At 52.1% G+C, this 26,785-nt stretch overlaps 1 protein-coding gene across 1 annotated transcript in view; it reads right to left on the bottom strand.

The window, feature by feature from the left end:
- Window positions 1-6,090, bottom strand: part of LEMD1 (LEM domain containing 1) — a 62,858-nt gene extending 56,768 nt beyond the window's left edge. Inside the window, exon 1 of the mRNA XM_011990409.1 lies at window positions 6,033-6,090. The gene's annotated coding sequence lies outside the window, so the exon portion shown is untranslated. The remainder of the gene's footprint in view (window positions 1-6,032) is intronic.
- Between the last annotated feature and the right edge of the window lie 20,695 nt (window positions 6,091-26,785).

The following is a 26,785-nucleotide window of genomic DNA, read 5'->3' as shown; positions in this document are numbered from 1 at the left end:
CTTCAGTGTCCCTGCCCGCTGTGAACCCCACTCCTCCCTCAGAATCCCCAGCAGCAGGTACCTGGGGAGTCCCTCTGCCAGGCTGTGGTCTCTGCTCCTCTCTGCTCTCCCCGGGCAGGGGTCCTGTCGACTCTCTTCCCTGTCTTTACCCCTTCACCCTTGGCAGAGGGCTCCAGTACCAGCCAGAGGCTCCCTGAAGTCAGGTCCCTTTGCTGCATCTATTTGAGGGGGAGGAGTCTGGACTAGTGCCTGGGTCCATTCCCCACTCATCAGAGCTCATCATGGGAACTCCCCTCCCACCCTCCCGCTCCTTTTCCATGCCCATAGTCCAGGAGGGACTAAGGAATGGAAAAACAGTCCCCAGAAGCCCAGAATAGGACAGAGAGGCGGGGTGGACACTGGACAAACCTCCTGCTATCACACAGTTGGCTGCATCTGACTGCAAGCTGTTGGCCCTGGCTTCTTCCCCATCCTCCTCTCTGGCTTTTTCCCAGCTCAGGTCCAAGATGGTTTACGGTCTGGGGGCATAGACGATGCTCTGCCCAGCCAGCTTTGTGGGAGCCAAGCAGAAGAGATGCCAATCCATCCTCCCCCACCACTAGGAGGTTCCTCGGCCTCCCTGCTGATCCCTTCCCTTGGCCTGACCCCCACATCTCTCTGTGCCATATAATCTCCCAGGGTCCTCCAACCCTTGCACCTCTGGCAAAAATGGGGCAGTGAGTCAGAGGCAGTATGAACATGTGGAAGAACCAAGAGAAAGAGGAGACTCAGAGCAGGCCAGAAAGTAAGATAAAAAGAAATCCAGGGCCCCAGGCTTGCAGACCACAAACTCCTAGGTGTCTCGAATTTTGGCAATGTCCTTCATCAAAGTGGGCGGCAGCGGGGGTGGAAGGCTAGGAAGCTATTTAAAAGTGTTGGGACATGCCAGGAATTCTCTGATAAACAAGAAGAGGGATATTGCGCCCCCCACAACCCATCCCTTCATCTCCCAAGGCAGAGAGCAGAGGCACTCTCAGCAAGGCAACCGCCACCCTCACTCCCCGCCACCCCCCACCCCAGGTAAAGGGCAAAAGAGAAGTGACCCAGTAAGGAGGGTGTGCCCTCGGCGCCTCTAGAACAAAGCTGAGCCCTCCGCCCCCTCCCCGGCTCCCTTAGCACCGCGCCTCAGTAATTAAAATATGAATTCACCTTCCCTCCCTGAGCCATTCATCACTGCGAAGGGAAGCAGCTGCGGCTTAGGAGACCGGATTTGGGGGATTAGCTCGGGTGGTGGAGCAGACACACCAGGAGAAAGAATTAAAAAGGAAGGGGGTGAATTGGGTTTTCTCTCCCCACCTCCTCCCTCTCCCTCTCCCTCTGGCCGCCACGGAGCCTCCTATCCCACCCCTTCCCCCAAAGCCTAGCCTCTGCAGGTTTCTGGGAACTGTAGTCTACAAGACCGTGTTGATAAACAGGCAGGCCAGGGGTGGGTAGTGGCACAAACTACAGATCCCAGGACTTCTTCCTGGAGTTGGCAGCAGCAAAACTGGGCACAGGCCTCCAGTCTGGGAGAAACCCGCATTCTCCTTGGAGGTTAACTCCTTCTTGGCCTGCTTGAGCCTGAGCTCCAGCCTCTGGCTCACCAAGCTCTCTGGAATCACAGGCCAAGGCCTCTGCCTCCAATGGCCTTCAGAGGCCGCAGACCCTAGCTTGCCGGGCCAGCCCTCCTTGTATCTTGCTTGCCCACCTATGGAGAAAGCTCCCTCCACTTTTGCAGACTGCAAGGGCAGCCAGGCATTCTCAGTGGTTCTGAGATTCTCGGGAGCTGGAGAGGTCAGAACAGCAATAGTCCTGAAATGTCTTCGTGGCCTGCACCCAGGGTTTTCCAGCCTGGCTGGGCAGAGGCTGGCCCACCCTAAGAGTGGGCAACATGACAGACAGCAGCAGCTGGGAACCGGTGGACCAGACTGTCAGCGCCAGAACGAACCCGAAAGATCTGACTTTAGTGTCAAACTTTTGAAAGCTGGGGACAGAGACTTTTTCCCCCCCAATAGTCTTTATATTTAGGAAGGAGTAGGGCTTAACAGTCAAACTCTATTTCCACTAAAAATGGAACAAATACAATAAGAGAGAGTCATCTGAATTCAGTGTTGTTAAACACGGGCCCACTCTCGCAAGGGAGGCCTTATGCTGGGTATATCTGAGGACTGTAAAAAAGACTTAGATTGCTGGGAATAAAGTTTCAGCCATCTGCAGGTAGGGGACAGGACATACGCAGCCCTCTGATCTGTGAATCCTCCATGGAGAAGGGGCATGAGGGCAACTTGCTTATTCAATGCAGTTGAACAATTATGTGAAATATACAATTGCATATCTTCTCCGGGCCTGTCCCATGGGCAGTAGCCACAGAAGACAAAGAATAGAATGGAGATCCACCTTTGTAACCCCAGAAGCAATCCAGGTCCAGCCCCAGCAAAGCAAGGACTGTCTTGGGTGAGTTGCTGAGCTGTGAGCTTGCTCTATGTCCCTGTTGGTGGCAACTTACCTCTTTTCTCCCAGTTCACACTTCATTCAACAAACATTTACTCAGCCATCCCTACAAAGTGCCTTGCCTTGCTAGAGCTTCACAGAGGTTTAATCTCTGGAATGGCTCATCTGTACCCTTCCTCCCAAGCCCAGCCCAGTGCTGGGGACTACCCCAGCAAACTGAACAACAGGATTCCTGGGAGGGACCCAGTTGCAGGGGGCAGGAAGCGAGCATGGCTCTAACCTGGCTTTCCAGTTAGGAGATCAGGAGTTAAGGGAAAGCAAATCAGGTGCCTGGACAGCCTCAGAGCAGGGTAGGGAATAGGATAGGCTCACTGTGGGCCCAGGGCAGCTGGACAATGAGGGAGGTGGAGGAAGGTGCCAGCCATCTCTGAACTCTGGGCGAGAGAACCCAGAGGGCAAGTAAGAAACCCTGGCCAATTCTCATGCCTTGTTCCTTTCACCATCTAAGCTGGGGCAGGAGGGGAAGTAGCCTGGATCAGCCCCAGCAAAAACCCAGCTGGCTTGGGATTTCTCTTTGCTTCTCCTATTGTTCTGATCCCTGCTCCCGCCCCTCCCCCCCACCGCCCCGCAACCTCCTGTGGGAAAAGGAAAACCAGTGATGGACAAAGGGTGATTGGAGTTGGGCCATGGGGCCAATTTGTGGACGTGCATCCAATAGAGACCTCCAATAGAGACCTCGTGAGAACAGCCTCCCGTGTGGGTACAGCACTCCCTGGTTTTCAGAGTACTTTCCCATGCACTGGTGTTGGCTCTCCCAATATGCAGCATGATGTGCTAAGAGCATGGGTTTTGGCACCAGACCATGTGGGTTCAAGTCCCAGTTCTGCTCCTTCCTATCCATATGAACTTGGGCCAATTTCTTAGCTCCCTGTGCCTCAGACTTCCTATAAGTAAAATAGGCTAATAGTAGACAGGACTGTCTGGAGGATGAAATGGGTTAGTGCAGATAAGGTGGTTAGAATCATGGGGTACATAGTAGGTACCCAGTAAATGTTGGTTGGTGAAATTAAGGGCTCTGAGATATTATAAGAAACTTGCCTTCTGATTGTCAATACCAAATCTAGTGCTTTCTATAATTCTTCAGTGGTCTGTCTTAGACAGACTGGGGACTGGAACAGGGGGTAGAAGGCGGGACACAAGGATGCTTCCTCTTCTACCACAGCCACCTGTTGGAATCTTCCAAGATGGTAGGGATAAAGTCAGGCCGATTTAAAAGGGGGCAGGGGAAGGAATGTGGGAGTGGAGACAGGCATAGCGAGGAGCCAGGCAAGCAGAGTGACAAGCAGGACTGGGGCAGGGAGGGCTGGTGCCCTTCACACACTGCAGGAGGGGGCAGCTCCTGGAGACAGTGGCACACCAGGAGTGAGGGGCCCTAGAATCCAGCCTGCCGCCCAGGGGGGAGCGCCTGCCTTCCTAGTTTCACTCTGCAGAAACCTCCTCTTCCCTCGTGGCCAGCATGGAGTGTTCCCATTTCAGCCTCAGAAAGAGCCCAGAGGTCTCCTTACACAGAAAAAAGGCTGCAGATTCCAAGCTGACCTCGGAGAAAGGCGTGAAGGAGTGAGGCACAAGCAGAGGCCCAAGTCTTCATGGCCTGAGGCCCTTGATTCCAGCCCCCAAATCTCTGGCCATGAGCCAGGCCTCAGTAACTTGGCAAGGGGGAAGGAACCGACTCAGAAAGCTCAGCACACCCTGAAGGTCTCCTTCCTTCCTCAGAGGGAATCTCCCTCTGGAATCACTGGCCCAGTCTCTTCATTCCAGAGTGAGGAAACAGGGCCAGAAGGGAAGTGACTGGGCCAAGGTCACACGGCCTAGCCCCGATCCCAGGTTACCAGATCCCGTGATGCCCCACCCCCAAGCAGAGCCTCCTTCTGGTGCCCCTTGGTGGCTGGCTCCGAACCTGGTCCCGCGGGAGGTGCAGTTGCTGCAGGAGAAGGAGCTCGCCCCTCACTGTAGCCCATGGCTTTTAGCCCTACATGAGTTTGGGACAGCAATCACATAGGAATGAAAAGCCATAGGCCACAGCAGAGTGGAGGGGTCCAGCGGCAGGAATCTCACAGGGAGGTGAGAAGCTGAGGCACCTGAGAAGCCCTCACTCCCCTTCTCAGCACCCCCCACACCAGACCCACCCACACTGCCTCCCTCCAGGATGAGGCCCCCCAGGTTAAATTCTCTCACCATCCTCTACCACCTGCACTAAAGCCATCCCAGTAATGAGTTTCCAGTTCTTGCCCTACAAAGGACTCACACAATGGTCCTCACTCCAGGGTATGAGGAGGGGTGGCTTCCTGGCCATAAAGGACCTCCTCAAATTCCCTTAATTAGCTTCCAGCCCCCTGCCCAGGGTCCTTAACTACCCCTCCCCTAGAGAATAAGGCCGGATCTTTTCAAGGCTGTGCTGGATCTTTTCAAGGCTGTGCTGCTGCCAGTACCCAGGACAGGGGGGCCCCAAGTTAGCCTCCCTCCTTGCAAAGCTTAACTCTTTCTAGTCCAACCACTGGAAGCACAGTGGGCAAAGGAGGGTCTGGGTAAAGGAGGGCAGTGATGAGGACCTGCCCTTTGTTTAGAGGGGTAAATAGGTCTCTTGAGTGCCCCCAGGGGTGGCGGCTGGGCCACCCTACCCAGACCAGTCTGGGTGGTTACCGACAACACCCATTCTTGCATAGTTCAGAGGACAGTGAGATCTCCATCTCCAGACCCGGTTGGAGGCAGAAAGAGGGCTGCAGCTGAAACCTCCCCAGGCTGAGGGCAGCTCACTCTGGAGCCATCCCTGACAAGGCTGTGGGAGGGGTGCGCAGTGCCCTGCCGCTCTCACTGGCAGGACATGGGGGTTAGCACAGACATCTCCAGGAATGGACTGAAGAGCTGAGTTGAGGGGAACCAAGGTTTCAGGGCCCTGGAAAAGATGTGTTCTAATCACAAGTACCATTTTCCCAGCCCCTCCCCTGTGACGGGTCAGCTGCAGGCATCAGCCTCAGAGAAGTGGGCCTCTAGGGCTCCTGCTAGCCCAGGCTCAGGAAAGCCCCAGGGGCCTCAGACCTCTCCCAGGGGTCCCCAAGAAGATGTAAGAGGCCTCAGGCCCAGATCAGGCCCTACCTCTGCCAGGCAGTAGCTGCCACTCCCACCCCAACTGTACCCTCAGCCCCAGGGCCACACTTGCTGGCTCTCTGCACGACCCTGGTTGAAGCAACCTGCTTTCACTGGACAGGAATCCTGCATTCCCCAACAACAGCACAGCACAGCACGGCACAGCACGCCCCTCCACACGCTCCAGCCATGCCCAACCTTAAGGGCCAAATAACTAGGCATCCTGCAGCCTCCTACCTGAACTTTGGGTCATCCACTCCAGCCCCAACCCCCTCTGGTTCTCTTTTCCATCCTTTCTCATGGGACCCCAGAACCCCAGACCCAGGCCCTGCATAAAGCCATGGACTCTAGGCAGAATGCCCTCAGCTCCCTCCCAGGGGATGCTGGGCCAGGGGCTGGGGGTCCCAGGGGCTGCTCACCTGGCGGACTCAACAAGGCCCCCTTTCCCTCGCAGTCCGCCTCACAATTCCCCGCAGAGCCACTTCCTGCCTTCCAGGCAGCCACTCACTCCTCCACTCACCCCCGAGAAGCTCCACGCCCCAGTGAGGGCAGGCCTCCTCCCTCCCCCTGCCCGCCCACCACCGGCCTGGGCTGAGCTGTACCCAACTCAACTTGACTCACTTGTGACCCGCCCTTCCCCCAGCCCTGAGGACGGTGGGGGTGGGGGCGGGCTGGGCAGGCGGGGCGGTCAGGTATTCCTTCAACCCTGACTTGGGCCTGAGTAACAAAGGTCTCATTGAGCCTCTGGCTGTCTGGTCGGTGAAGCACAAACCTCTTGTATCTCTGGCTTTTGATCTCACTCCCTCTGAACCAGCCATGTATTACTCACGTCCCCCTGCCGGGCCATTGGTGCGGAGGGGCTGTTTGGTCCCTCCCTCCCTCCCCATCTCCTTTCTCTCCTTCCTTCCCCTGCCACTCCCCTCCGGCCTTTTTATAGTTTAATTTTTGGCAGGAGACCTGAGATGGCTCCCTGCAGGCCCCCTCTCCTGCCTGGCCCCCTCCCCTTCTCCGCAGCCCTGGTTCCTCTTCTCACCCATACCCCTATTCTGCTCCTACCACTCCCCTGCCCTGGGAGGACAAGGTCAGCACTTGTCTGTCCTTCCATTTCCTTTCTCAGACCTGCCCGAGCCTGGCCCCCTCCACCCACCCTCACCCAGTCCTTTGCTCGGATTCCTAGCGATAGCCTGCCAATCCCAGCTGCCTATCCCTGGGCACATGAAGGGCTCAGCCCCTGGCCTGCCTACCAATCCCAGCCCACCTGACAAGCTCCAAGTAAGCTCTGGAAGCGGGGCATCTCTCTCTAAGGTGTCTGGGCCAGAGGGACTGGGCTGGGGATGGAGGTGGGGACAGCCATCATGTCTCAGGCCGGACTGAACCTCACTTGGAATATGGAGGAAGAAGAAGCAGGTCAAGCCTCACCTCCTTTCCCGAGGAAACCCTCCTTCCTCCAATCCAAGAACCTGGGCAGTGAAAGGCTGCTGCTGGGCAAGAACCCCAAGGACTCCCCCTCCTCAAGCTGGGGCCATGCCCACGATTCCTGTCTCCCCTGTGCCCACCACAACCTTTCTGCAGCTTGCTGGTGGTGAGAACTGGGGCCCAGCAGCCCAAGGGGCCCAAGGGACATCCCCTGTGTATAAGGGCCACCTTACACGGCCACTGGAACATTTTTTCTTTTGCTTCCCCTGGTTCTATCCCCCAGGATCCCTTTCCTCCTTGGCCACTCCAGGGAGAGAGGCAGTCACCTTTGAGGTCTGAGTTCTCCCCGGAAATGCCAACAGATGCTAAGAATTCCCATGGTGGCCAACTCTAGAGCCCTGCCCATCCCCCACACCTACCACCTGTGGCCTCCTCTCCACTTCAGGAGTTTCCACCCCTCCCTGGCCCTCAGGTACTCCCATTCAGCTGGATTTGGGAAACTTCTGCCCCAACAGAGGCCCCATTCTTCCTGCCGCAGGCTCCCATTGTCCCTCATGACTCCACACATTCTTGGGCCTCTAAAGAGAAGTGGAGACAGCCACCCGCCCTGCCGGCCTGCCCTTGCTGTCAGCACAGCCTGGGCCCTGCTGCCTGTGGCAGGAGTTGGGGGGAGTGGGCAGGGGGGTAACCAGGAGGGAATAAAAAGAGGTGGGAGACAAAACAGGAGCGAGGGGGAGATGGAACTGAGAGACACAGAGATAGACACTGAGATAAATTGTGAAGAGGACAGAGGTGATAGTAGATGGAAATGTAGAAGAAACTCAACAGGAGAAAAAAGGAGAGAAGGGGAAAAGAAACTTTTTTTTTTAGTGAAAACTGTGTCATGCATCTAGGTCCCCCTTAATGATCATCTTTCAGTAACACAAATATTTATTATTATTCCCATTTGATAGATGAGAAAACTGAGGTTGATGGAGGCTACAACTTGCCTGGATAGACATTTTTTGCTCTTACAGGAGAGTGGAGGAGAAGCCTGAGAGAAAGAGAAAGCAGAGAGCCAGAAAAGAAGAATGCTGACAAAGAGAAAGTGGAGGCAGAGGTGGAATGCAGGCAGAACCGGAGGCAGCAGGGAGAGATGAGGGGGCCTGGGGGAAGAGGTGGAGGGAGGGCTGGGAAGAAGACCTCAGGTGTCCCTGGCCTGATTGGCTGGTGGGTGTGCCCTCCCCTCCTCTCTAGGAGTCCCTTAATCTTAACATAAGCTGCAGAAGCCAGGTCCAGCATTGAAAACTAAAGCCTGTTTCACTAGGGAGCAGGGTGCAGCAACTCCCTTTTTAGGGAGCCCCCAGTCCCACCATTTCCTTCAAGGGCACACAGTCACCCTGGACCTCAGCCCACATCAGGGCACTGGTTGGAGATGGCTCTGGTTGAGGCTAAGCCAGGAGGAGAACTCCTTTGCAAGAAGAGTGAACCATTACCCCTCCACAGCAGAGAAAGACACAGAGGGAAGGGCCAGGGAAGCAAACTGGGATCAGTCCAAGAAAGGAAAGAAGTAGGACTGTTCCAACAGGAGCCAGTGGGCTTCCTGTCACTGGAGATCATCAAACACAGGGAACACAGCCACTTCTCAGACCCACTGCCTGGCACACAGTAGCTGCTTAATAAATGGTAAGCTAATGTAGAAGGGATCCTTGCACCTGGAAGTAAGTTAGATAGATAAAACCTAAGGTCCCAACAACTCCAAAATTTCATGAGTCTACATGGGAGCTGACTCGTCCTCTCAGAGCCTTTCATAGACTTACGTACCCTTTGCAGGGACTTAGAGCTCAGCAGACCTGCCTTTGCCCATGGTGGAAGGGAACCAGGGTATTAAGCCACTTGCCTTTACCACCCCACATATACTCCAACCCAAAAAGACTAAATCAGAAGCATTTCAGATTATTTGATAGATGTTGGCTGAATGGTACAGGTATACATTCAATGAATGAATGAATGAATGAATGGCTGATGAAGCTTGGAAACAAGAGCAAGAGATCTAAGCTCTCCTGTATTTCAGCCCTGGTGTGTGCTTGGAGCTCCTTCATGCCTGTCCCCTCAGGGAAGAGAGTCCCTGGGCTGGAACAGGTTGTGGGGTGTGAGTGGGGAGAAAGCCTGGAAATCTAATTCCACTCACATGGGGGTGGGAAGACACTGCTGAAACTTCAGAGAGACTCAGGGGATCTGATTCTGCTATCTGCCCCAAACAAGCCTGCAGATTTGGAGTTGTGGTTCAGACAGATCCGTGCGTTCAGTCCCTGGCCCAGAACCAACACAAGAGAAGGCTAGTTTCATGAAGATGGACCCAGCAGGCTGCCACATACATTGTCCTCCAGACCTGCACTAGACCAGCAGTGTGCTTGCTACGGAGAACAAGATGACCTCCTTATTTTTAGGCCACTAGGTAGCCTTTCCCCATGACTCCGGTCCCCTCTGCTCCCAGGTTCCATCTCTACTCCAAACCATGGACAGACAGCTCAGGTTCCCTCTCATTTAACAGCTTGGGAGCCCCCAACTCCCTGAGGTAAAGTGGGGTGGGCACTGCTCCACTGAGCAGGAAAGCACAATTTTTTCCCCCAAGGGCTTTCTCTAGTTGTTCCAGGAGCCTCAGTTCTGAGCCTTCCCAGGCAAACAGAGGGAGGTCCTAGCCTGGCAGCCCTGGGCTCTTAGGGAAGGGAGAGACGGGAGACCTGGCAGTAGTCCCAGGCAATGAAGATAGCAAGAGACCCAGGGGCAGGAGAGCAAACACAGGCAGAAGCTGAGGGAGTCTCTGCAGCCTGGGTACCCCCAGCCTCTGCATCTGATCTCCACTAAGCTCCAAGGTTGGGCTGTGGGAGGGAGGACACAGGGAGGTTCTTGTGTTACAAGAATGTAGCCTCCCCAAGTCCAGGACCCAGGCCACGGTTTTGCCTCTCAGCCAATAAAGCTGTTAAAAGAAAAATATAAGAATGGGTCACTGGCAAACTCACATGCATTTCAACCTAAGCAATTTATGAATATCGAAATGTCTCAGTGTCTGCCCGAGCACTATTCCTGCCCCCACCCGTTTTCTTCCATGCCCCTCCTCAACCCCCATGGGGTGATGGTGCCCCAGCCTAAAGAACTATGGAGCTGGGCTCTCCCAAGCCCCTGTGGAGTACCTCTTGGAGGAGGAGGCAGGCAGAAGAAGGGTGGGGAGAATGGCTTCAGGGACAGCCACTCATGTATCAAACATGCACTGAGCACACACAGTAGGATGGGCAGTGTGCTAGGCACCAGGAGACAGTACTCACTGAGGCCTGGCAGGCAGTCCAGTGGGAAGACAGGCCCACCTGCATATGACTGCAATTCAGAGCAGTCATGTCAGCAGGACTGTGGTTTCCCCCGCCACCCAGTCTTCTTGTCACCTCTTCCAGGGTTACACTTCATGCCTTTAGGACAGTAGTGCCCAGCTCTGAGACTCCTGGATGTTCTCTTTGTGTGGGGGGGTGTGCGTGGGGTGGGGGTGGGGTGGGGGTGGTGTATGGGCAATGGGAGGGGCCCTGAGTCTCACAGAGTGCCTAATGCCACTTGGAGGAAGTGTTACCTGGTGTGAGTGTATGTTTGTGTGTGTGTGTGAGAGAGATCCTCTTTTCTGCCTCTGTGGCAGCCCCAGTGGGGCAATGGAAAGCTGGAATTGAGTGACTGAGAGACAGAAGTTGTTTGCAGCCCCAGGCCTCCTGGAGGGCAAAAGCCACCAAAATTACCTCTGAAGGGGGTTTCTTAGAGGACAATCCGTTTCCCCTCAATTCAGAGCTCTTTGAACAGGGGTTCCCATTCCAGCCTCAAAAGAGCTGACTTTCCTCCAAAGTTAGCCCTTTTTAAGGCTCAAGTTGAGAAAAGTTGTTCACTGGCAGATGAAGATATGTAAAAAAAAAAAAAAAAAAAACCAGGAAAGATTAAATCAGACCAAAAGAAGAATTCGTTAATGAGGGTTAAGGAAAGGAAGGCAGTATACAAGTACTTCCAAACAGAGGCTGTGGAATGCTGGTCGGAAGGGAGGGCTCCCCCTTGGGCCCCCAGACGCCCTCTCCTGACCAGCTCAGTACTGGCAGGGCTGGCCAGCTCTTGTTCCCCGGGGGCACCCTGTTATGGACCCTTTCTCAGAAAAGAGGGCAGCTATCCTCATTTAGCTGCCTTCCTGGGCCCCCACCCAGCCAGAGCTCCTCCTCCAGGTGGGCTCCCAGCTCCAGCCCTTCTGAGGTATGCAAGGGTCCCAGGGATGGGGAGGTGGTGGGAGGCAGGCTTATGGCCAACAGGTCCCGCCAGACCTAGACCCCACAGACACAAAGGCTAGGAAGGACTCTGATGTCTGTGGGGAGTAGCTGGTGTCCCCTCTAAGCCTGGGACCGTGTTTGCCTCCACATACACTGGAGTTGGTGGTTTTGCCCACAGACATGGCTTCTCCCAGGCCCCAAACTGGGGTCTCCTGGGGCCCTCTGTTCCAAGGGTACCAGACAAACATATGCACAGGTGTCACAAAGCCCTGATCCCTATCCCCTTTACAGCCCCTTCCTCATACCACTCCATACCAGGGGGTATAAAGGAAACAGTGGAGGCACTGCAAGTGGGTTTCACTCAGCGGGGACAGGAGGATCGGCTACCTCCGGAGCCAAGGCCCCTCTCACACTCCCCCCAATCCCACCAGCGGCAAAATCCTTTAAAACGAACAAAGGCAATGGGGGCGGGGAGGGGGCTTCCTCTTTGGTCGACCTAGGGCGGCGGTTGACGCAGCCTGCCGCCGGTCAGCTTTCAGGTGAGTGCCTGAACCCGCATCCCGCCCATGCCTCAAGGTCCCCTCTTCTCCCAGCCAAGCCCGGGGCAGGGAGGCAAGTCCCCCTCAGCCGTTCTCGGGTCCCCAACCCGGCCAAGGGGTCGCCTACTCGCAGCACTTTCTGCCTATTTGTTTTCGCTCAGTACTCACAGTTTAGATGCTAAGCCGGCTCCTCTCGCACTCACTTCCTTTGTCTCTCTCTCTCTCTCTCTTTCTCTCTCCCCCTCACCAATCCCTCTCTTCCCTCCTTGTCCGATTCTCTGCTGTAGCTTCCAGTGGAGAAAAATAATTATTCTTCTCAATGGGTTCACACAGGGCGCACGCACACACGCGCGCGCACACACACCCCGCCGAGGTACCCAATCAATGCACAAATCTTCGGGGTCCCTTTAACCTCTGCGGATGACTCCGGGAGTTAATTATGAAGCCTATTTCGGCGCGGCATAAATATGCATTAAGATAGGAAATGACAACCGATGCGCTGAACTTCAGGGAATTGGCATTTAGACGGACTCCGTCTCGCCGCCCCCCACTCCCTCCGTGGCCCCATGAGCCACCTCCACAGCCTCGCGCCTTCCCGGGCTCGCAACGCCTATCACAAGCTTCCACCCGGGCTTCAGGGGGCCCCCGTGGCGGCATGGGCGCTGCGCCGGTGCCGGGAGACCCCCTCGTGCGCCCTCTGCGGTCGGGGCAGACCCTCAGCCGGAGCTTCTTCCTCCCCCAACCCTGCAGGCGGGGCCCAGTCTGCGACACCCCCAGCACGGGCTCAGCCTGTGAACAAACTCCGAGCTCAGTACTCGGAGGAACTGGCGAGAGCGGGACGGCTACCTGCCCGCACGCCCGAGTTCCGGGCACAGCTAGAAAGACCGGGACGCGATTCAACTCCCAATCGGGTGAGGCAGCCTCGCGCCTTCGGGTCCCGCCGCCCCCGGTCGGTCCCGACCCGCACACACATGCAGGCATTTGCACACACGCGCGCACACACATGCGCGCACATGCACACACACATATGCACACTCTCGCGCACACAGACACTCCCGCGCGCGCTCACGCCCGCACACACTCAGGGTTATAACAAAGGAAGAGGGGCCAGCGCTGCCTTACTTTTGTCTCTCTTCTCTCTTTTGCAGCCCCCCAGCCCCAGGGCCGGCGTGCCCGGCCCACCCCGCCCTCCGCGCCCCCCCGACGGCCGCGGGCGGCCGGCATTCCGGAGCAGCGCGTCGGAGCTGCAACTTCGCGCCTAGGCGCCCGCACCTCGCAGCCTGGCGGGCGGGAGACAAAAGCTGCGGCGCCGCCGCCGGAGGCCGCGCGGCCAAGGTGTGTTCGCTAATTGTCAGGAAATGTGTGTGTGTGCGGCCGGGAGCCCGCAGGGGCGGGGGAGGGGGACGGAGGAAGAGGAGACCCACCCCTCCTACCCCCGCCACTCGCCAGCGCCGGGTACCCGAACCGGGATTAGAGAATAAATTATCTGCTCTCTTCTCATTGGGCTGTGGCTGAGGACGCCGTCGGCGGCGCCGGGCTGGGAGCTCTCCCGGCTCTTTGCATTCACCGCACAGCTCCAGCTCGCCTCGCTTCGTGGAGGCCGAGAGCCCGGGGCCTCGGCTCCAGACACCAGGGGACACCAGCCAGCTGGCCGCGCCGCCCCTCCCCCGCCACCCGGCTCGTCCTCAGCCCCTTCCCCTCCCAATTCTGGCTTGGGTCTTGGGGACGAAGGTACTAGGGAAAAAGAGGCGCAGAGGCCGAAGATCCCAGTATCCTTCCTCTTCTCCCGCCACACCCCCTTCCCAAGGAGGCGGAAGTGGGAGGGAGGGCAGCAGGGGTCAGTCACCTGAGCCCAACCCGCTTCAGTCAGAGAGGGCTTTTAGAGCCCTCCAGAGGATCCCTTCAGTGACCACGGCCCATGTCCTGCCCCACACACAATGACAAAGAAGAGATGGCACTAAGATCTTTGCTTTTCTCCTCTCTCCAGCCCCCTCAACTCCAATCCAATCTTGTTACTAATTTCCTGGACCTTCCTTTGGCCCGCCTTGGCAGACAGCTCATTAACTGCCTGGAAGGAAATGCCTTCTGGTTCAAAGCAGTTTCCTGCCAAGAATTCATTCATTTAGCAAGAAATATGCAGGATCCCCCTCCACCCCCCACGACCACCACCCCTGCCATGATACGGGCTAGGTGCCAGGAATGCAAAAGAAGAAGATCCAGATGAGACAATCATATTTTAAAAAAGCAACAGATACTGGAGTCAGAGGTGCTATCCCAGTGTGAGAGGTGCTAAACTAAGGTACAGGCCAGGTTTGAACCCAAGAGGCAGGATTGAGTAACTTCAGCTGTTCATTCAATAATAATGTAGCATTTCTTCCATGCCAGGCTCTGTGCTAGGCATTGGGCGTATACACAGGGGAACCAGTGCGTGTGGTGCCCAGTCCTCTGGAGTGCACATACACAGGGGAACCAGTGCGTGTGGTGCCCAGTCCTCTGCAGTGCACAGTCTGGTGGACAAGATGGACACTGACTAGTGCAATATGAGCTAATCAGGAGACATTTGGGCAGTGTGAATAATGCGGACTCTTACTCTTCGCTGGGGAGCCCAGAAAGACTTCTCTGAGGAATGAGATCTAAAGGATGAAAGCTGGGTGAAGATGGGATGGTGAGGGGCAAAGAAAGAGTTCTGGTCCGAAGGAACCTGTAGAGAGGCCCTTGAGCTGCTAGTAACTGGCTCATGAGAAGGCAGCGAATCGTCCCACTTGCAGAGAAGGAACACAGGTGGGCCTGGGAAGGACCTGCGGGAACTAGAGAGCTGCCCAGAGTAGTATTTGCAGGTGTAATCCAGGCAGACTTCTCCAGGTTCCAAAGACTAATGTTTTGAAAGAGGCTCAGCTGTGTGTTGCTCTTTCTGAGCCCAACCCCACACTGCAGCCCCCTTTAACTTCTAGTGTCTGATGGTTGCAACTGGGCCAACTTTGTTCCTGCTGAAGACAACCTTCCAAAATAAAGAACATAGATGACGACATCCCTGTTTCAACCTGTCACTCCCCAGTGGCCTGCACCACTCTGTTTACCTCCTCATTTAGTGACCATTGGCCTTCAACTGGGGGAAGCTATCAATAGTACTGGCTAGACTCCTTTACATGTTCTGGGATTGTATGCTTTCCTATACATTTACTATCCCTAGATTCTCACAAGAGCCCTGAGGGTTAAGTTTATCTCCATCGGACAGATAGGGAAACAGAGTCAGAAAGAGGCAGCGGCTTGCTTAGTACCATGAACAAATTCATTGGCCAGCAGAATTGTTTGGCTCCCTGCCTTTTCTCTACTAGACTTCAGTTATTTGCTAGCCTCCCAGCTTATCCATGAGCCGGTGATGGTAGGGTCTAAGTAATCCCCTGCCTCTACCAGAGCCTTCAGCACCTAGGACAGGGCCCTGCACACCCAGGCTCTCAGGCCAACCCTGCTGATGTGAGTGGCTATGGTAGAAGGGAAGGAAATGATTAAATAGTAGATTTGGGAAGATGTTATAGCAGAAACTGTTTGGGCTTTGGACTTAACATGCACTTTGATGGGAATTGCCACTGTTACCAACACGCTCTGAGCCATGGTTCCCTCATCTGCCAAATGAGATTTAAGATATCCATCTGAGAAGGCTGTTGTGAAGATTAAGTGAAATTGTATATGTGTGGAATGTCTTTGGAAAAATACACAATACACTGCTAATGATAGGTACTTCTGGAAGGGGACCTGAGTGGATGGGGCATCTACTTTCATGGTTCTCCCTCTAGCAGTTGTGATGTGGTACCATGTGCATGTACTACCTGTTCAAAATAAATAATGAAATACTTTAATAAGATAATATGTAAAACAACGTAACAACAATACTAAAATAGGCACTCCATACACTTTTGTTGAACTGAATGAAGTTTTGTAATTTGAAGCACCGAGATGTATTATCGAGGAAAATCACAGAGTCCCCTTCAGAAAGTGATGCTGGCCTGAAGGTTTGCACAGCGCCGTGTCTTCAGGCAAGGGTGAAGATGGCTAACCAGGTGAGATGTTTTCCAGCCCAGAAATTCTACAGTTCAAACCCTCGCTCACAGAGGTAAATAGCATCCCAGCAGGCTCACTTTCTATTGAGAGATCCAAATCCCTGCAGGTAATAGGAGATGTGTGGGGACAAAGCAGGAGTCATGGGGAGGAAAGGCTGTGGGTCTGGGCAACCCCTCAGCAGGCCCCATTCTGTCCAGAGAGGATAAGGCAGAGAGAGACTCCTGATCTGCTGACCTGGTGCTGCTCTTTTCTGGCTTAGTGAGTTAGCTCCCTGCCCAGCCACCCTGCGGCCCCAAAGAAAGCTGAGAGCAGCAGGTGCAGAGCCTAAGGAGGGGAGTGGGCTTTCTCCTGTTACCCTCCAGGGATTGAGGTCCTGGGACAGTGCAGGGCAGCCATTCATCAGCCAGCACAAAGAGACACTCTCTCAACCACACGAAGACCAGGTCCAGTCACCTCAGACACTGGGGCATAACATCAGTGGGAACTTTAGAGGCGTCTTAAAAAAAGACCTTTGGACTCTCACATCTAGTGGTATTGGTGGAAGGGTTGGGACAGGAAGAAAGCATTCTGTGGGAGATCCTGGGGAGGAAAAGGCAAAGACAGGCCCCAGCTTCAGTGAAATGGGGGAGGGCAGGTGGAATCAGAAAAGCTAGAAAAATAGGAGTTGGACTGGTGCAGTGGCTCATGCCTGTAATCCCAGCACTTTGGGAGGCCAAGGTGGGCAGATCATTTGAAGTCAGGAGTTCAAGACCAGCCTGGCCAATATGGTGAAACCCCGTCTCTACCTGCCCCCCTCCCCCCCCAAAAAAAAGAGTTAAAAGAAATAGAAATAGCCGGGCATGGTGGCTCACGGCTGTAATCCCAGCACTTTGGGAGGCTGAGGCGGGCAGATCACCTGAGGTCAGGAGTTCGAAACCAGCTTGGTGAAACCCCAGCTCTACTAAAAATACAAAACTTAGCCAGCTATGGTGGTGTGCATCTGTAATTCCAGCTACTCGGGAGGCTGAGGCAGGGGAATCGCTTGAACCCGGGAGACGGAGGTTGCAGTGAACCAAGATCTCGCCACTGCACTCCAGCCTGGGCGACCAAGGGAGACTCCATCTCAAAAAAAAAAAAAAAAAAAAAAGAAAAGAAATAGAAATAATTTATTCTGGAGTAGAAGCAACTAAGAAGGAAGAGAAAGGGAAGGCAAAGGCTCAGGACTGGAGTGGTCATATTTTCATCTGAAGAAAAAATATGGCTGTTCCTTTTTCTGCTCTGAGCTTCCAGAGAAGGGAAGCTCTCTGTTTCCCTTCTGAGGCAGAGGGTGTGGTGTTTTAGTCTGGGGCAGGGATATCCTGCAGCTCCAGCTTTGGACAGGTTACCTTACTGACCCCTGCCTTTGCCTCCTGTCCCCCTTCTCCTAACACAAAACACACTGTAACCCAGTCCCTGGTCAGTCTTGAAAACAGGGATAACTTTCATCAGAAGGGACAAAATGCAAATGCTTTCCTTGCTAAGCAATCAGAAGTACTTATAAATTACCGTCACTCACAGCATCCTGAGTCTGTTGTGTGTAGCACAGTGGACTAGAGCCTGTCCCTGTTACAGTCACCAGAGCATCAGCTCTGGGATCCAGATAGAAAGCCACAGTTTTCATCAGTGAATATGTCATGTGCCTAGCACAGCCCCAGACACTTCATGGATACAACGATTCATTTCATTCATCCTTTTCTTCAGGAGAGTCCTCATTGCCACCTAAGAGTTTGGACTGTGTGTAGCTTTAACTGACCATCCACTTTCCTGGATGACCGTATCAAGCATGGTAATACCATCCCTCAACCCATACTTCACTGATACAATAAATACAAATGGATGCAAACAGATGAGAATTACTTCATGTTCCCATCACAATCCACCAACCTGTCTACACAATATCTGCTCATATTCTCTGCCTTCCCTGCAGCTGTAATAGATGAAAAGTCTCCATTCCTACTTAGGGCCAACTCCTGCATTATTGCACTGGATCCCATTCACTCTCACTTCTTCTGTGTCTTTGCTCCTTGAAATTATACCTTGTCTTTCCTGAATCATGTTTCCCCTTCAACCCCAGATCATCCTCACATACAGAAAAACATTCCTTAATGTTGCTATCTCAAAAAAAACAGCCGGGCGCGGTGGCTCAAGCCTATAATCCGAGCACTTTGGGAGGCCGAGGTGTGGACGGATCATGAGGGCAGGAGTTGGAGACCAGCCTGGCCAACATGCCAACATGGTGAAACCCTACCTCTACTAAAAATACAAAAAAATTAGCTGGGCGTGTTGGCACACACCTGTAATCCCAGCTACTTAGGAGGCTGAGGCAGGAGAATTGCTTGAACCTAGGAAGCGGAGGTTGCAGTGAGCCGAGATCATGCCACTGCACTCCAGCCTGGGCGACAGAGTGAGACTCCATCTCATAAAAATTAAAATAAAATAAAAAAAACCTTTCTTGGCTCCCACACCTTTTTCTAGGTAATAGCCCTTTTCTTTGTCATTTTACAGCAAAACTTAAGATAGTTCTCTGTAATTACTCTACACTTTCTTACCTTTATTGACTCCTCAGCTCACTCCAGTTTGACTTCTCTGTCTTCACCACCCTGCTGACACTTCTCTTGTCAAAATCACCGACAGTCTTCATCTTGCAAAATCCAAAGGCTGAAGCCAGTTCCATTTCACCGATCATCATAATTGACTGCTCTCTCCTTCCAACTCTTCCCCTGAGACACTTCTTGGTACCCCTGCCTCACTGGCCATTCCTGTCTCTCCCTGGGCTCTTTTCTCCTTTCAGTTCTCTCAAACTCACTCTGTAGGCAATTTTATTCCTATGGCTTTAGAAACCAAGCTCTCTCCTAAGCTCCAGGCTTGCATATCCAAATGCTCATTTGACCTCTTCACTCAGCTGTTGTATTAGCTTCCTAGAGCTGCTTTAACAAAGTACTGCAAACTATGTGGCTTAAAATGTCAGAAATGTGTTGTCTTACAGTTCTGGAGGCTAGAAGTTCAAAATGAAGGTGTTGGCAGGGCCAGGCTCAACCCTCTAAGGGAGGATCCTTCCTTGCCTCTTCTAGCCCCAGGTGTTCCTAGGCTTGTAGCAGCATCACTCCAGTCTCTGCTGTCTTCATCACTGTGAGATCATCTTCTCTATGTGTCTGTGTCTTCATATGCTGTTCTCCTCTGTGTGTTTTTGCTGAAATTGATCTCTCTCTCTCTCTCTCTTTTTTTTTTTTTTTGAGACAAAGTTTCACTCCTGTTACCCTCCTGTTGGCTGGAATGCAATGGAGCGATCTCCGATCTCCGTTCACTGCAACCTCCACCTCCCAGGTTTAAGCAATTCTTCTGCCTCAGCCTCCCAAGTAGCTGGAATTTCAGGCGTGAGCCACTGTGCCTGGTTAATTGATTTCTTCTTCCTTTTTTTTTCTTTTTTAGACAGAGTTTTGCTTTTGTTGCTCAGGCTAGAGTGCAATGGCGCCATCTTGGCTTACTGCAACCTTTGCCTCCTGGGTTCAAGTGATTCTCCTGTCTCAGCCTCCTGAGTAGCTGGGATTACAGGTACCTACCACTACCCCCGGCTAATTTTTTGGTATATTTAGTAGAGACGGGGTTTCACCATGTTGGCCAGGCTGGTCTCAAACTCCTGACCTCAGGTGATCCGCCCCCCTCAGCCTGCCAAAGTGCTGGGATTACAGGCATGAGCCACCACATCAGGCCGATCTCTTTTTATAAAAATGATAGTTATATTGGATTAGGGCCACCCTCATGACCTTATCTTATTACATGTGCAAAGACCCTGTTTCCAAATAAGATCACATTGACAGGTATTGGGAATTAGGACTTTTTTTGGAGAGACACAAGTTAACCCATAACAGATGTCTACTAGGAACTTCGAATTGAACATGTCCATGATGGAATTCTTTATTTCTATACCTTTTGCTCCCAATCTTTCCTCCTCCAATAATAGGACCTTCAGCTCTGTCCAAAAACATAGAGAACATCCTTGATTCCTCTCTTTTTCTCACCCTCCCACAGCCAATCTATCAGCCAGACCCATTGCTCAAATCCAACCACTTCTCTCTGTCTCCCTGGCTGCCCCTTGAGTCTAGTGTTCTCGCCCCTCTCCTGGACGACTGTGCCAGCTTCCTCCCTGGCCTCCTGCTTCCACTCATTCTTCCCACTACAGTCTACTTTCCATCTAAAAGCCAGAGTGAGTGTTTTAAAGCACAAATCAGATCACATCCCTCCTACTGCTTAAAACCTTCCAAAGACTTCTTACCGGAATTAGAATAAAATCCAAGCTTCTTAACTTGGCTTATGAGGTTTTACACAGTCTGACCCTTCTTCTCTCGTTTACTACAACTCTCCCCCACACTCACCTCCTCTCCAGCTGCACAAGCCTTCCTTCTGGCTCCCCTGAACATTCCAAGATTGTTCTCACTCAGGGCTTCACACTTGTTGTTCCTTCTGCCTGGAACACCCTTCCGTTATCTTGGCATGGATAACTTTGTCTCATCATTCCAGGTGTATCTCAAATGTTACCCCCTGAGAGAAGCTCCCTATTGCAACAGGCACTCTCTATCCCCTTACTCTATCTTTCTTTATTCATAATTTTATTTCTAACTGAGAATGTTTTATTTATTGGCTTCTGTGTTACTCTCCAACTCTCCTATTAGAATGTAAGTGGCCCCAATACCTACAGCAGAGTCAGTACACAGCAGGGCCTCCATATTATTATTATTATTATTTATTTTTTTTTTTTTTGAGATGGAGTCTCACTCTGTTGCCAGGCTGGAGTGCAGTGGTGCAATCTCAGCTTACTGCGACTTCCACCTCCTGGGTTCAAGTGATTCTCCTGCTTCTGCCTCCTGAGTAGCTGGGACTGCAGGCATGCGCCACCATGCCCAGCTAATTTTTGTACTTTTTTTTTTTGAGACGGAGTCTCGCTCTGTCGCCCAGGCTGGAGTGCGGTGGTGTGATCTCCGCTCACTGCAAGCTCTGCCTCCTGGGTTCACACCATTCTCCTGCCTCAGCTTCCCGAGTAGCTGGGACTACAGGTGAGCACCACCACGCCCAACTAATTTTTTTGTATTTTTAGTAGACATGGGGTTTCACCGAGTTAGCCAGGATGGTCTTGATCTCCTGACCTTGTGATCCGCCCACCTCGGCCTCCCAAAGTGCTGGGATTACAGGCGTGAGCCACCGTGCCCGGTCTGGGACTCCATATTATTTATTAAATACATAAACTTACTACTACATGCCAGGCACTGTACTAGGTACTGCTTTTGTAATAAGCAAACATTAAAATATGTTTCTTCTGTAGGAACGAGACAGCAACCCCTCCCCTGAGGAGCATGTCCCAGAGAAAACCAGGTGCCGAACAACTTGTTAGCAACATTATCTCTGAGGATGGGTAAATTCTCTGTCTTGGGGCCACAGAAGCTTCTCCAAACCTACACCACTCCTGACACTTCCCTGCCTCCCCATCTCAGTAGATGATCTTACTTTCTACTTCGCAGAGAAAATTGAGGTCTGGACCAGGAACTGTTGCCCCAACCTGTTTCCTTCCCTTTCCTCCTTTCTGCCTGACCTTCTGGAGAGAGTGTGGGCTTTGCACTCAAGCAAACACAGGTGCTAACTGTGGGTTTGTGAGTGACCTTGGGCAAATTACTTAACCTCTGAGTCTCAGTTTCCTCATCTGTAAAATGGTCATGATAACACCTACCTCATTAGATTGTCTTGAGGATTAAACGAAACATCCTATATCAACATGCCTGTCTTTTCATAATTGCTCAGTGAATGGTCCATTCCTTTCTCTGCCCCTCTCTCCCCAGCCACCTGATGAGATCAGTGCTATCCTTCTTGTTTTACAGATGAGGAAACTGAAGGCAAGTCTACTGACGTTCAAGTCTGTCAGTTAACTTGCCCAAAGTCCCATGTTGCTAAGTGATAGGCCCTGAGTTAATTTCATATCTCAGACTCCAGTCCCAGGGGATCGCGCTGCTACTGTAAAAAGCAAATGCAAAGACAATCTGTTGGCATTTTAATAATGTGAATTAATTCAATTTAAAGATTGTTCCTTCATCTGACATTTTGTCCATTCTCTCTCTCTCTCTCTCTCTCTCTCTCCCTCTCCCCCTCTCCCCACTGCCCTTAGTGTTGTTAGAATGTCCTTTATCTCTCTCTCTCGCTCTCTTTTTTTTTTTTTTTTTGAGATAGGGTCTCACTCTGTCGCTCAGGCTAGAGTGCAGTGACACGATCTCGGCTCACTGCAGCCTTGGGCTCAGGTGATTCACCCACCTCAGCCTCCTGAATAGCTCAGTCTACAGGCATGTGCCACCATGCCCAGCTAATTATTTGCATTTTTAATAGAGATGGGGTTTTGCCATATTGCCCAGGCTGGTCTTGAACCCCTGGCCTCAAGTGATCTGCCTGCCTTGGCCTCCCAAAGTGCTGGGATTACACGTGTGAGCCACTGTGCCCAGCCTAGAGTGTCCTTTATCTCAAGAAATGATTGTTGTATTTTTTCCTTACTTGGAAAGAAAGCTAGCTATACAACATCCACCCTCTCCATTACAAAACTGCCTTAAACAGCCTAGGTAGGCTGCCCCTCCTTGTCTCTGGCAGAAGGCTGGCACCAGAATTTCTGTATTAGAGGGGCTAAAGTTGGTGCTTTGGTTAGGAAGAGGAAGTTGAGGAATTGTCTAAAAGCTAGTTACATAACTATTAACCTTTGTTTGAAGGAATTAATGGGGAATTCAGAGAAATCAGAGCCTCTCCCCCGCCACCCTCTGTCATTGCACTGCCCTGGCACATGGGCACAATGTCTTCTGAGAAGGGACACAAACTGCTCAGACATGCGGCATCCTCCCTGTAGTCCTCCTTTCCTGGCCGGTTGGAGAATGATCTCTGCCTTTCTCTTCTGCACATCTCCCAGCATGCCCCATGGGGAACATTTTGGATTTGAATGAAGAGCATAAAAATGTGGTCAGCATATTGGCCTTGGTATTTGATTTTCTTTTTTCTATGCAACCGGCCCCAGGAGGTGACTGACAAGTTGGGCCAAGTGCACTGAAAGCCCTGTCTCGGCTGGCCCATAACTCCTGAGCTGCACAGACCCCTAAGGACCCCGTGAGCCAGCAGAGAGCCATAAATCCAGCAAGCTAGAGGCTGGGAGCTCACTGATTGCACTGGGGAAAAGCAGCCTGATCTGATTGCTATGTGAGCTGGAGAGAGAAAAGGTGGTAGCTGGAGTGCTGGAAATACAACGACTTTGGAACAAAAATGAAGCAACAGAGGAATGGCAGGAGGGACTGTAGTTTTCTCATCTGTACAACAAAGGGGCTGGATTGGACTGCATCCGAAGCCCTTTCATTGCAGAAATTCTGTGTTCCCCTTTGTAACTAAGGTCAAACAGATGTGGGAGGGTGTCAGGATGGGAAAGCAAGATTGGGGGACCCAGAGAAGCCAGAAGAGGCAACAAGGAGGTGGACACATTTACTGCCTAATTACTATCACATTTTTTGGTATGTGTGTGTGTGAGACAGGATCTTACTTTGTCTCCCAGACTGGAGTGCAGTGATGTGATCTCAGCTCACTGCAACCTCTGCCTCCCAGGTTCAAGTGATGCTCATGCTTCAGCCTGCTGAGTAGCTGGGATTACAGGCACATGCCACCACACCCGGCTATTTATTTTATTTTATTTTATTTTATTTTTAGTAGAGATGGGGTTTCTCCATGTTGGCCACGCTGGTCTCGAACTCCTGGCCTTAAGCCACCCACCTGCTCAGCCTCCCAAAGTGCTGGGATTATAGGTGTGAGCAACTGCACCCGGCCAACTATCACATTTAATTATCAGAGTAACAAGTGAGATAGATATAGTTATCTCCATTTTACAGAGAAGAACACTGAAGCACAGAGGCTACATTAATATCTCAAGGCCACAAGACTACATGCTCAGGTTGGGATTCCACTCACACGGTCTGACCCAGGGCCTGCACGCTTGGTCATGAAGCCTTCTTGCCTGAGTATGCAGTGTGACCAGGAAAACCCTGGGGGAAACATGTACACAACTCATGTTTCCTTCCTTTGAAGGGTAAGAGTGGAAAACGGATAGTCCCCTTGGAGTACATTGTCCAAAATATACATCTGTCTTCTGGGAAAGAGGAGTGTGTGTGTGTGTGTGTGTGTGTGTGTGTGTGTGTGTGTGTGTCCATAGGGGATGTAACAGGTAACAGACAGAGCCAAGAAGCATGTAGGTGAAAATACTTAATAGGGATGAATGTAAATTCCTGTACCTGGGCACAGAATCCCCATTATATAAAAATAGAATAGGGAGTTAGGATCAAAAAGCATCAGTTTAGGGGCTTCACCTGACAGCAAGCTCAGGTTGAACACTAGTGTTGTGAGGCTTCCAGAAAAGCCCACCACAGGGCTGCATCAACAGAAGGGAAGTGTCCCACACCGGGCAGAACCCTTAGAGCATTCGCGCTAGGTTGAATTCCAGGCCCCTTGCTATAAGAGGGACAGGGACAGGCCAGAGAGGATAAAGAGGAGAGCAACAGGGATAGAGATGGACATCTGAGGAAGAGGTAAAACACTCACCAGTTGAAAGAACCAGGCTAGACATGGTGGCTCATGCCTGTAATCCCAACACTCTGGGAGGTCGAGGCAGGTGGATCACCTGAGGTCAGGAGTTCGAGACCAGCCTGGCCAACATGGTGAAATCCTGTCTCTACTAAAAATACAAAAATTAGCCAGGTGCAATGGTGGGCACCTGTGGTCCCAGCTACTTGGAAGGCTGAGGCAGGAGAATTGCTTGAACCCAGGAGACGGAGGTTACAGTGAGCCAAGATTGCACCACTGCACTCCAGCATGGGCCATGAGAGAATCTGTCACCAAAAAAAGAGAAAGAACCAGGTGACATTGTGCAAGTTACATCATACATCACAACATCAGTTTTCCTATCTGCAAAAGGGGCTTATTAGTAGTGTTGGCATAGAGATTAAATGAGGTAATGCATGTAAAGTGCTTAGCTCAGGGCCGGACATAATAAACGTTAGCTGCACCAGCCGTTATTAAACCCTGAGCATGCTCACCTCAGGCAAGGGGCGCATCAGGGACATGGCTAGAGGATCAAGGACAGGGATCTCCATGGCATTGGTCCAGAGCCACTAGCTCTGTGTGGTAGCTTAGTGCAGCCAAAGGCTCCACAAGTTGTTCCTCATCCTCTGACATGAGTCCTGTTAAACCTCAGCAGCCCATTTTCTGGGTGGCAGTAAGTTCTCTTGGTGATCAAAGCAGAGAGGTGTCTGGCTAGCAGCTTTCCCTCCTTCTGGGCAGGCTAGTTGGGTGGGCAGGGAGTGCGGGGGCATGGGACCAGCAGGGCCCCCAGTGACTGCCAAGGTCCAAGGCACCTCCTGCTGGCTCATTCAGCCCCCTCCTGTCCTGGTCCTTTCCCTTCCCCAACCCACATCCCCGTCTTGTCCTCCTCCACCCTCCTTGCTGTCTTGCTGGGAGCAGGGACAGCAATGCTAGTCTCCCCTTTGACTCTTCCTGAACATTGGCTGAGCATCAGTTTCCTACACTGGCAGAAGCGAGGCACACAGTAGGCTTTCAAGGACAGGGAGGAGGAGGACTGAATGCTTAGAAGACAGCAAAGTACATCACAGGCTATTGGGTTGGAAAGCACCTACAGGGTCACCTAGTTTAATCGTTAGACTTGGTGGTTTTCTAACTTTACTGAGCATAGAATTATTTGGAGTAGATTGTTTAAATGCAGATTCCTTTTTTTCCTTTCTTTCTTTCTTTTTTTTTTTTTTTTTTTTTGTTGAGACGGAGTCTCGCTCAGTCGCCCAGGCTGGAGTGCAGTGGCGCGATCTCGGCTCACTGCAAGCTCCGCCTCCCGGGTTCACGCCATTCTTCTGCCTCAGCCTCCCAAGTAGTTGGGACTACAGGTGCCCGCCACCACGCCTGGCTAATTTTTTGCATTTTCCAGGGCCCTACCTACTGAAATATAGTCTCTTGGGTGGATTCCCAGGAATTTCATTTGTAACCAGCTCCAGCAGGTGATAGCCCATGCAGGTGGTCTGAGTGGACACTTTGAGGAACACTGCCCTGATTCCTGACTCCTCTCCATATTTCGACTACATTCCTGCCACATACCCATGAGAAAACTCACAGAAAAGAGTTCACAGAACACCTCTGCTCTCAACTAATTCACAGTCTAGCTGGAGAAAGAGGACAGCCACAGGAGCAGTTAGTGCTCAGGTCCTGACCGAGGGGCTGCCATGGGAGTTCAGAGGCAGGCTGGCCCAGCTCAAGGCTCCGGGAGGAGACAAGGTTTGAGCAGGGCCAGGACAACCGGATATGGTTTTCTTTCCCAGTCAGCTAAGATCTGTTCTTAGTGGAGGTGCCCAATTAGCCAAGCTCATGAATTCTGCATGTCTGACTGACTTTCATCCACCTCCCTCTCCTCCCTTCAGATGAAACCCTCTGCTCTCTGGGATGTAATTATAATATCTGGCCTGTTTTAATGAAGGCAAAAATATTCAGTATTTGTATGCGACTTCTCCCATGTTGGAGACGGTTGGAGGGGGCAGGGCGGGGAGGCGGTGCTTTGGGAGAATGAGAGACTAATAACCGCACCTTGCACTACCATCTAGCGTCTCAGTTCACAAAGTCTGTTCACATGTATTTTCTCATGGAATCTATGACCCTACCACGGCAGCCAAGTGGTTTAGAACCACTTATGCCAGCAAGGTGTGCCTGCATGGTGTTTTAAATGATGTTGACATTATGTCAGCTCAAGTAAATCAACATTTCCATGTCAACCAACTCATTTAGCTGGGAGTTCACATACCAGGATATCAGTTAACT

The sequence above is a fragment of the Mandrillus leucophaeus genome, unplaced genomic scaffold (assembly GCF_000951045.1).
Source record: "Mandrillus leucophaeus isolate KB7577 unplaced genomic scaffold, Mleu.le_1.0 Scaffold38, whole genome shotgun sequence".
NCBI lineage: Eukaryota > Metazoa > Chordata > Mammalia > Primates > Cercopithecidae > Mandrillus > Mandrillus leucophaeus.
The sequence above is the reverse complement of the archived record's forward strand: the minus strand, read 5'-3'. Positions and strand labels throughout refer to the sequence as shown.